The sequence below is a fragment of the Lathyrus oleraceus genome, chromosome 4 (genome assembly GCF_024323335.1).
Source record: "Lathyrus oleraceus cultivar Zhongwan6 chromosome 4, CAAS_Psat_ZW6_1.0, whole genome shotgun sequence".
Classification (NCBI taxonomy): Eukaryota; Viridiplantae; Streptophyta; class Magnoliopsida; order Fabales; family Fabaceae; genus Lathyrus; species Lathyrus oleraceus.
In genome coordinates, this window is record NC_066582.1 from 220,492,107 (window position 1) to 220,503,578 (window position 11,472).

General features: G+C 38.5%; 1 non-coding gene across 1 annotated transcript; it reads left to right on the forward strand.

Moving 5' to 3' along the window:
* Window positions 1-1,782: 1,782 nt before the first annotated feature.
* Window positions 1,783-1,889, forward strand: LOC127078048 (small nucleolar RNA R71). Its single transcript, XR_007787795.1, has one exon. It is a non-coding gene; the product is annotated as a small nucleolar RNA R71 (small nucleolar RNA).
* Window positions 1,890-11,472: the final 9,583 nt, after the last annotated feature.

Below are 11,472 nucleotides of genomic sequence, written 5' to 3' on the forward strand. Positions count from 1 at the left end.
TGCGTAGGGTCCGGTGTTATTGCTAAACATTGGTTAAGTTTGTCTTCTACAAGATAGTCAGATGATTTGTCTTTTTCTAACTCCGTTTCTTTTATGCATTCATCGATGATATCCATGAAGTAACATGTATCTTCTATTGCAGGTGCTTTCAAAAATTGGGAAAGAATGAACTCAATTTTCTCTTCTCCTACTTCGAAAGTGAGTCGTCCTCGTTTTACGTCTATGATTGCACCGGCAGTTGCTAAGAACGGTCTTCCCAGTATAATGGGTGTAACTTCATCTTCTCTAATATCCATAATTATAAAATCAGTTGGAATGTAGAATTGACCTATGCGCACTGGAACGTTTTCAAGAATTCCTATAGGGTATTTGACGGAATGATCTGCTAGTTGCACAGACATTTTAGTTGGTCTTAATTCTCCCATTTCAAGTCTCTTGCATATGAATAAAGGCATAACACTAATACCGGCTCCTAAATCGCATAAGGCTTTGTCAATGACAAATTTTCCTATGTGACAGGGTATAGAGAAACTACCTTGGTCTTTAAGTTTAGGAGGCATATTCTGTATTATAGCGCTACATTCAGCGGTGAGTGTAACGGTTTTGCTATCTTCAAGTTTCCTTTTATTAGAAAGAATTTCTTTTAAAAACTTGGCATATGAGGGCATCTGCGTAATAGCTTCTGTAAACAGAATTGTGACGTTTAATTGTTTTAGTAGGTCGACAAATTTTTTAAATTGGCCCGCATCTTTGGTTTTAATGAGCCTCTGAGGGTAAGGGATAGGTGGTTTATAAGGTGGTGGAGGTACATAAGGTTCCTTATTTTCTACGGTTTCCTTATTACTCTCTTCCTTTTCCTTAGGTTCACTTTCTTCCTCAGTTGACTTTTTAGAGTTTTGGTTTTCTATCCTTGGGTCAAACGGTCCTTCCACTTCTGTTCCACTTCTCAGTATAATTGCATGAGCGTGGCTTCTTGGGTTAGGTTGGGGTTGGCCAGGAAATGTACCAGTTGGGGCAGCAGTAGGCGCTTGTTGTTGAGCTACTTGTGATATTTGCGTTTCCAGCATTTTGTTATGAGTAGCCAGGGCATCTACTTTACTTGCTAGTTGTTTAATTTGTTCGCCAGTGTGTACATTCTGGTTTAAGAAATCTTTATTGGTTTGCTGTTGAGAAGCTATAAAGTTTTCCATCATGATTTCCAAGTTGGATTTCCTAGGGGCGTTATTGTTAGATGTAGATGGGGTCGGCTTCTGATATCCCAGAGGTATAGCTGGGGCTTGATTTGGAGATTGTCCAGGTGCGTATAGAGCATTATTACTCTTATATGAAAAATTGGGATGATTCTTCCAATTTGAGTTATAGGTGTGCGAGTAGGGGCTTCCTTGAGCATAGTTTACTTGCTCCGCTTGGATTCCTGTTAGGAGTTGGCAATCTGCAGGAGTGTGACCTTGGATTCCACAGACTTCGCAATTCTGAGTTATGGCAACTACGGTGGCTGGAGGTGATACATTTAAACTTTCAATTTTCTGGACCAGAGCATCCACTTTTGCATTAACATGATCAAGGTTACTTATCTCGTACATGCCAGTTTTCGTTTGAGGTTTTTCCACCATTGTTCGTTCGGTTCCCCACTGATAGTGGTTTTGAGCCATGCTTTCGATAAGTTGGTAAGCGTCAGCATAAGGTTTGTTCATTAGTGCACCACCTGCGGCGGCATCTATTGTTAACCTCGTGTTGTACAGGAGACCATTATAGAATGTATGAATTACTAACCAGTCTTCTAAACCATGGTGTGGACAAAGTCTCATCATGTCTTTGTATCTTTCCCATGCTTCGAAAAGAGACTCGTTATCTTTCTGTTTAAATCCATTTATTTGGGCTCTTAACATAGCTGTTTTGCTTGGCGGAAAATATCAAGCAAGAAAAACTTTCTTCAACTCGTTCCATGTGGTGACTGAGTTGGAAGGAAGAGATTGAAGCCATCTTCTAGCGCTATCTCTTAGTGAGAAAGGAAAAAGACGAAGTCGAATTGCCTCTGAAGTGACACCATTAGCTTTAACAGTATCAGCGTATTGGACAAATACGGATAAATGAAGATTAGGATCCTCGGTAGGATTTCCAGAGAATTGGTTCTGTTGCACTGCCTGCAACAGTGAAGGTTTGAGTTCAAAGTTGTTTGCTTCGATTGCGGGTGGAGCAATACTTGAATGCGGTTCATCTTGCGATGGAGCGGCGTAATCTCTAAGAGCACGAGCTGGTTCTGCCATCTCGGGTATCGAAGGGAAAATATTTTTGAAATCAGGAAGTTCTACAGGAGGTAGATTGTTTGCAGCATGATATTCCCGAATTCGTCGTAAGACTCGGAGATATAGTTCGATATCGTTGATTCGTAAGTAGAACGGCTCGCCTTGTGAGCGAGTGTGTGGCATACAAATCAACGAAAGAAAGGAAAGAAAAATAAAAGCCTTAGTCTCTACAGCGTAACAGAAGAGTTACGATATCGACTAAATAAAAGTCCCCGACAACGGCGCCAAAAACTTGATCGCTCGACTTTATGAGTCGAATTGGGGTACAAACTGCAAGTGCACAGTTCTATCGCGTAGTTTTAAAAGATATCGATCCCACAGCGACTTATGAATCGATATACCGTTATCTAAGGTTACTTCGTAAAGCTAAGGCAGGTAATACTTTGATTTTTGGGGGGAAAAGCTAAAACTAGAATAAGATCTAAAATTAATATCTAATAAGTGGATATCGGTATGTAATTCGTCGTAATTAGGGAATCAATTCTTTATTGGTTTCTTGGTTTTAAAATAAATCTTTTCAGTTGACGCTATTCATTAAAAGTTTTATCTCAAACTCTCGCTCTGTTGAATAAACTATGATTTTATATTAACGTAGCTGTCACTTATAGTTAAGTCAAAAACCACTTTTTGAAAACAATAGAATCCGTAGAAACTCTTTTTAAGAAAACACTAATCGTTTAAACACCCTTATCTCAAACTCTCGCTCTGTTGACTTAGGTTATATAATTAAATTCAAATGCTTAACTCTCGTCCTCACATTGAATCTTTAAAAATACTTTTTGAAAAAGGTTAGAATTTAATTAACTCTAGAAATTGCTCTCGCCCTGATCTAGAATTAATGTCCAATTTACACTGTCCAGTCAAAACCTCAAACTCTCGCTCTATTGATTTTAACTTCTTTATGTCTTTTACGTTCGTACAAAAACTTTGTTATTAAACCTGTAAATTGAGACCGTAAAAAGAGTGATTTTAATTTTAAATTTAATTAAACCAACTTAGTTTTGATTTCCTCATTCCGCTTACTTTACATACCGATACCTAAATAAATTAGCCAGACATACTCAACAGACCCAAATAATCAGCATGCATAAACAGATTCATCGCAGGCAAGCAGTATAAATTAATAATAAAAACAAGCATATATAAATTCAACAAATAAATAAAGAACCTGAATAATTAAATAGCAGTCTTGAACACTCCACCACAGACCGGTTGGATTTGTTCTTGAGTTCTTCAATCAGGCAGAAAAATAAAGCGAAGGAATAAAAAAAACTAGATTCTAACGTAAGGTTAGATCCGATAAAAGGTACACAATAGTTTCCGGTGTAGAAACTATTGTGCGAAAAATTAATTAAGTGCTAGAAAAGAAAATAGAATTGCAAAAGAAACAATATAAAAATTATAAAAGAAGTACTATAAGGAATATGCTTAAGCTGCTGGAAAAAGAAAAATGCGAAAAAGCGAAAATTGGAAAAAGTCTGGGAGCGTGGAACCGTGGAAGGGTTTGCAAAGCTGGTATTTATATTGGTACTTTCCGTAACGGTCTTCAGAAGTAGTCCGCGTCAGGGGGTCTTCACGTAACGAAGGGATAGGCGTGGAAATAAGATTCAGCGTGCAAATAGGACTCAACGTCTCTGAAGGCAAAAATGTAGGGGAATGGTGTGACGTCCGTCACACCATGTGTGACGCTCGTCACACAAGTGTATACAGCATGACGCTCGTCACAGCCTCTGTGACGCTCGTCACAGGCACAACGCTTGTGCCTTCTTGGGCTGGGCTTGGCTTTTGCTATTTGTTTCCAAAAACTTCTTTTTGCACCTCCTTTTCTTCCTTTTTTTACTTTTGCTTCAAATAGACTACCTGGGATAAATAGAAAGGAAATACCGCGTAATATCTGATAAAATGAAATAAATTAAAGTAAATAATAATATAATTTAATTGAATTAAGTCCTAAAATGTGATATAATTTCATGTTATCATCAGGGGAAAAGGAAAAGAGGTAAGTAGTGGAGAAGACAGAAGTCACAAATGGGAATTTCATCCATCACTTCCATAACAGAAGGCTCCCCAAGCGCAAGCAACCCTTTCAAGAGCACAATGAAAATAAATGTTGATGAAAGGATTGCCATCATCAAGGAAGGAAGCACTTCAGTCGGGAGTCCAAGAAGAACGACCCTCATATTCCGGGATAGCGATAAGATCGGGGAAATTTTGAATGAAAATTTTCCTTTTGTGATAAAGGCCATTATTTCAAACTTTGACATCTCCAAAGTTCTGACTGATGGTGGAAGCTTATAAGATATCAGGTACTCAGGCCTCTTAGAGAAGATTGGACTAAAGAAGGAAACTTTATGGCCCTATGTTCGAGTTGTGGTATACCGGTGAGCAAGTAAAAGTTAAGTTGGAAGTATTTCGGGTTTTATCGTATCCATAGGGATCAGTGTGATATCAAATTCCGTTCAACGGTCTCTACTTTACTAATCTTGTTGAATGGTTTGAAAGCATATAGATGCAGAAAGTAAAACATACGCATAAGTAATTAAAGCAACGAAGAGAGCTCTTCAGGAATGAACTTCATCCACCTATCTAATACGCAAGTTTCCCAATCAGTTGCACAAAACCTAAAACACTCATCAATTATGTAATACGGAGCATTAAGAATCAATACCCATGGTGAGCGTTAGATATAAATCTATGTCTAGAGTTTAGAATGTAACAAATTTTCATCTTAGATCAAGATCTGAAGAGCATTTCTCAATAGTGGTTCAAATCCAAATATAAAACAAGTAAACAAAGATGGCATCGATATAGATTCATAAAATAGACCGTATACAACGCCATGATCAATAAATATACATACTATCAAAGTAAAATTATATACAAAACCCCAACAAGAAAGGTACAAAGAGAAGAAGGAAGACGAAGAAGAATTTTTCCCCGTGTCCAGCTGATTGGTGCAAATCCAACTCAGGATCTTCAAGATGCAACCCCTAATTTTGTTTCTAAGGTACTTTCCACAAAGAATTATGTTGATGGACATGGGGTTAAAAGTTCCCAAAACCATACCCTAAAAATCTATGTACAAATGTGTAAGTAGGAGCTGGAAAAGTGGAATCGTGTTAAGCCCTAGCAGAGCTCTCTTAGCACGATCAGCAAAAATAAACTTAAATCGTCTTAATTTGCGCTAAGCACGCTCCTAGCACACTCCTAACACAAATTCCCCAATTCCTCACTGCCTCTATTTCTCTAAGCGCGCTTAGCCCGCTCTGGAAAACTTGGAATCTTCAAAAATGTTACTTTGGGTCTTGCTTGGTGTCTTTAGGCTTCTCATGCTTCCAATAGGCTTTGAAACCTGCAAATTTGCACCAAAATGATCAAACAAAATCTATTTACATGATTAAGTAACTATATAATTAATACGCAAAAGTTGAGGTTTATGTATGAAAATCAATTGAAACAAGTCAATAAGTGCCAATTATTCACACACAAAATTATCATAATTTAACACTTATCAAACTCTCCCTAACTTAGAACTTGTTTATCCTTAAACAAGAACCAATTACCCTAAAGAAAACAAAAGCAATCATGATCAATAAGTTTTTACAAACGAAAATAAATGCATGGTTCAAATTTCAAAAGTACAAGCAAAGCAATGCCACTATACTACAACGATACCATGACTATGAAACAAATTCTAAGCACAAAACACATGTCAAAATTCTAAAGCAATACATTTTCAAAGATGAGCCACACCTAACACACAACTTCATCAATGGATGAAGAATAAACATGAGGGACTTGACTCACACCTAACAATTTTTCTAACATCTTGATCAACTTATGCATTCATCCGAAAAAACTCATATTGAAAGCATAAAAGCACAAATCACAAAGGACTTTCAAGGATTGTAATGTGGCTTGGTTAACAAAGAAGGGTCTTATCTCAAGGTAATTGAAACAAAAATTTCCTAAACAAATGAGAGTGATCACTTCTCAAATTCTCAAGAATTCACAACTTCATTCACCTTTTTCTCTTTGCTCAGTTGTTATACCCTTGAACACAACTTATTATCACAAAAAGTTTGCTATTTTTTTTTGAAATTCTGGTATCAGATATGAGATGTCGAAGGTAATGTCACGACACTAATATCTGAGTAATGCAACCCAGTTTGGTCCAACTCACCTACAGCTGGGGGCTACCAAGCCAGGAAGGAAATTCACTATAATAGAATCAGTTCAAAGACTCTCCGTACACTTCAACAAGTTACAGTCTTTCTCACCTAATCTCTACCCGTGCAATTTCTACCTAAGCACTCTTAGATATGAGAACCCACTCACTTCCCTACAATCACACCTGTGATCATAAACAACAATCCCTTGAGAAAAGAAAACACTTTTCAATGACACACTCTTGATTTTACTTCACAGTTTCAATCAAGAAGACACACACTTGATCTTGCTTCACAACTTTGATCAAGTAGACACACACTTGATCTTGCTTCACAACTTTGATCAAGTAGACAAACACTCTTGCTTAACAGCTTTAGAGTGACAAATTACAACCACAAATCAGTCCAATTCAATCATCAAAAGATGACTTGAATGGCTTACAAGTCTTACGACTAAACAGACACAAACCCTAGCTCTCTCTCTATATTTCGCTCAGTATTGGTTGTGTTGTAAAATAGGTTTTCTAAGTCCCTTTTTATAGAAGCTTTCAGCTGGGCTTGGACATCTTGAAAACCCTAAATCTATTTTCCAATTAAATCTTTTCATAACAACTGGTTAGATCTCCTTGGAAAATAAGTAAATCAGGTTGTAATCCATGATTGAATGCGCCTGCAAATCAGATCTTCAATCATACATAGATTGCCATTAATTGTGCAATCACAAAACACCGGACATTCATACTAAATGTTCTGTGTACAGGATGTCATGACATCGGGTCTGGCATCCTGGAAAAATCCTGCATAATTCCATAATTCCTTTTATAACTTCCAGCAGGTACACAAACATCAGATGTCATGACATCGTGTATGACATCCTGATACAATCCTGCATAATTATGTTTTTCCATTTCAACTCCAGCAGGTACATAGGATATCTTATGTTAAGACATCACACATAACATCTTGTGAACACTCTTTGTTTTACCAAAATTGCTGCCAACACTTAGAACCAACAAACTCCCCCTTTGGCAAATTTTGGCTAAAACATATATTTGTCCTTTTTGTTCACAAGAAAACTATCAGCAGTTAAACAACAGTTTAAACAGCAGCAGAAGCAACACAATTACTAGCTATAGCTACTAGTAATACACACAAGCACAAGGGTACTTCTCCTCCCCCTAAATTTGTGCAACAGAAACAGAATTACTAGTTATGGATGCAACTAATAAGACACACAAATGCACAAGGGTACTCCTTCTCCCCCTAAATCTGTGCACACAACAAACATCTTCTTTGATAATAACAACACCTGTAACCACAACACCTGTAACAATCAGAATGTCATTCTGACATCTGTTTCAACATGTTAACATTCAGAATTTCCTTCTGACATCTCCTTCAACATGTTAACATTCAGAACCTCCTTTTGACATCTCCTTCAACATCACCCGTACAGAACAGAGCTTGCACTGAACATCAGACATCTCCTCCAACATCTCAGAATAGAACACCATTTTGTCTTACATCAGACATCTCCTCCAACATCACAAGAACAGAATATCATTTTGTCTTACAATAGACATCTCCTCCAACATCACAGAACAGAACCATTCTGTCTTACATCAGACATCTCTTCCAACATCACAGAACAGAACATCATAGAACATCATTCTATTCAACAACATCAGTTGTCATCTATTTAGCCTAGCTAGCTACATCAGCACTGCAGATCTCCACAACCACATATTTAACTGCAGCTCTCCACATAATCACTTCTCCCCCTTTTTAGTCAAAATTGACCAAAGGTGACTTAAAACATAAATGCTAGGAGATACATACCATAATTATACACAGCTGTAATAGATGAGATAATTAGAAATCCATTGAACTCATTAAGAGCCCAAATATTACATCAAGGCATCAGTAAGGACTGCCACAAAATACAAAGAACAAAACATCCAAGCTTCCAAAACAGTCATAACAGCATCCAGAACAGCACACATGTCATCATAACAGGGGGACCATCACCACAACTTAGTTTGAGGAGGTAGCATCTTCTTCACTTTCAGATTCAGAACTGCCACTAGATTGATCTTGAGAATTAGACCTCTCACTTGAGGTATGGGCATCTGACTCTTTGGCTTCACCATCTTCCAGATGGAAGGAAATGTTGTCCAAATGCACAACTGCAACCTTAGCTGGAGACTTTCTAACAGTTTGCCTTTTAGCAGGTGAGATGTCTGGGACATCGTTTTCGACATCATCTTCAGAATCAGAGCTTTCTCTGATTTTACTCTTCTGAACCTCTACTTTACTCCATGATTTAGAAGGACCTACAGCAACAGCCTTCCTACTAGTTCTAGCCACAGTCCTGCCCTTCCTGGTTTTCATTTTTTTTGCAACACTTGGTTTCAAGTGATGAACCAAGGTGTCATCTTCCTCTTCTGAACTCTCTTCCTCCAAATCAATTACTCTCTCAGCAGTGTCATGCTTCTTTCTTGGCCATTCTTTGACTTGACCAACAGTGATTGTCCTACAGACTTCATTGTCTGTGGCTTCTAACTCAACAGCTCCTTTTGTTCCTCTCCCTAGGAACTTATTCATTATAGTTGAGGAGAACCTTACACACCTTCTTCTCACAAAGACCTTGCAGAATTCTTTGTTATTCTTGTCAGAAATATCCTCTGGGATATTCACCACAAACTCCTCCACTAAACCTTCAAAACATTGGGGTAATGCACTAACTGTTTTCATCAAACCATCAAACTTGATTAATTCCATAACCTCCTTCACTTCTACATCCTCCTTCCCTAGCTCCCTTTCTACAGCAACTCTCCTCTGTATAACAAATTTCCATTTTAATTGCTATAAATTCTCATGAATACAAATCCCCAATTTCCCTCTTAAACATTCAAACTGATTAGCATCCAAAGCTTTTCTGAATATGTCAGCTAATTGCATTTCAGTAGTAACATGCTCCAGTGCTATGTTTTTCTCTTCCATAAGTTCTCTAATAAAGTGATGACTAATATCAAAGTGCTTTGTCCTGATGTGCTGAACAGGATTTTTGGAAATAGTTGTAGCACTCAGGTTGTCACAGTACATTGTCCTGACATCTTGTGTGACATTGTGTTCAGTCACCATTAGTTTTAACCAACCCTGTTGAGAACAACTACTTTCAGTTGCTATGTATTCAGCTTGATATATATCACAAACACCATTTTCATCTTTGAATACTTTTGAATGTGTAGGAGCAGGAGTCCTTACACTCTTCATGTCAATCTTCTTAACATTGTTCTTGGCAAATTTGCTTTGAGATAGAAAAATAGACTCTTCTATCTGCTTGACTTGTAGCCCAAGTCCAACAAAGCTCTTCCCAACTTCAGACTGCATTTGACGAGCAACATGTTCTACCATCTGATCTGACCTCCTACCAAACCCAATATTATTCACATCTGTTTGAGCCACCATGAGCTTTTCTCCTTTAGGTTTCAGACAACAATCTTTGAAGATTTCAACCACATCATATTTGTTTTTGGTCCAGATGTATCTGGAGAAATCATCCACCACTGCAAACTTCTTTCCACCAAGGCTTTCCACTTGCATGGTGTTGCAACCTGAAAAATACAGTGCGCGAAAAAAAACAACCGGCGAAAGAAAAAGACAGAAGAGTCGCCACCGTGCGTTATTCATCCCAAAGGAGGGAAAGGAAACGCTCGAAGTAAACCTGAAAAAAGGAAAGGACAAGACGGGGTCTCGCAACCAAATCTTGGGTTCGGGAGTCGGTTATGCGAAGGGAATGTATTAGCACCCCTACGCATCCATAGTACTCTACGGGATCCACTTTCGTGGTTTTTGTCTAAAGGGTGTGGGTTTACCTAATGCGTTTATTTACTAAAAAGGTTAAGAGAAATGACTCGCGCGGATGTCGCATCCACTGCATACGTATCTCATCTGAATATGAGAATCAGAGTCTTCGTAGCTCGGCTGACCTATGGGTTGGGGGTAATTGTGCTCGCTAAGACATCGCGTCTTATGCCTACGTATCTCATCTGGAATGAGAATCAGAGCAAACCGTAGTTCGGCTAACTACAGGGTTATGGATTGGGTTTTAGACGAACAACGTTACCACGCAATCTACCGGATGCTCGACCTTTGGAGACTTACTCGCCTGTAGTAGAAGGAGATAACATGTTGCTTTGAGTTTTAGGGTTTGGGATGCTCGAGGGCAAACAGGCAGTCCTTGACGAAGGAACCGCGCTACATATGGGGAGACGAATACAAAACACAAAACATGTATCTCAAAGTAAAATGCCACCAAGGGGCTCAAACATTGCCTCCTATCGAGGTCTTCCAGCTAAGAAAGCGATAAAGTACGAGAAAGGGAAAAAATTACCACACGGATAAAGATCCGAAGCTATAGCAGTTAAAGGAGCAAGAAACCCTGAAATCTCTCCAGCTGGACCGTCAAAGGAAATCAGTCAACACGAATAATCAGAATAAAACTCCAGGGGTATCCCACAAATAAAGTGGGAAACCACGCGAGTGTCTCTGCAAAATCCATGTGAGCCCTCACAAAACTCGACAAAGGGTTAGAGCAACAGGATGAAATCAAAAGAAAACAATGCCATGGAAACACAAGACAGGTTAGAATAAAGAGAACAAAAAAAACGAATACTATCACGTTCGCGACTGCTTCGCCTAGCGAAGGCTTAGCGAAGCTTCGCTACAGGCTCGCCTAGCGAAGCGGCTAGCGAGGGCCTGCGGGTTTTGGATTCCTCCTTGATAACAGTTCGATCTTTATGATCCGAAAACCCTGTGGTATCCAACTCATAAACGAAAATGATTAAAACATTCATGGTATTGTTACACATATTCATACATAAATATAAACTCACGGGCAAAACCAGATGTTACCTCATACATTCATAATATTCAAATTCGAGGCGTAAAGTAGTAGAAACAAAGGCATACCTGATGAGAGAGATCGATCGAAC